Source organism: Balaenoptera musculus, chromosome 15 (assembly GCF_009873245.2).
Source record: "Balaenoptera musculus isolate JJ_BM4_2016_0621 chromosome 15, mBalMus1.pri.v3, whole genome shotgun sequence".
Taxonomy (NCBI): Eukaryota; Metazoa; Chordata; class Mammalia; order Artiodactyla; family Balaenopteridae; genus Balaenoptera; species Balaenoptera musculus.
The window spans coordinates 81,262,593-81,262,810 of NC_045799.1; positions in this window are offsets into that span (position 1 = coordinate 81,262,593).

Genomic DNA, 218 nt, shown 5'->3' on the forward strand with positions numbered 1-218 from the left:
GGAGCCGGCGGCAACCGCGCGAGACTCCTCAACCCCCTGCTTCGCCTGTCCTGCACGCTGATTGGCTAGTCTCCTCCACCTCCTCACTCTGATTGGCCCGGCATTGGACGGCCTCGAGTTGCGGGAGCTGCCAACGCCACGCCCCACTGCCTTCAGACCTCAGGCCTCTTGGATTGGGCCGCTGAGACCCTGACTGCGAGAACTGTGCGTGCTCTCTC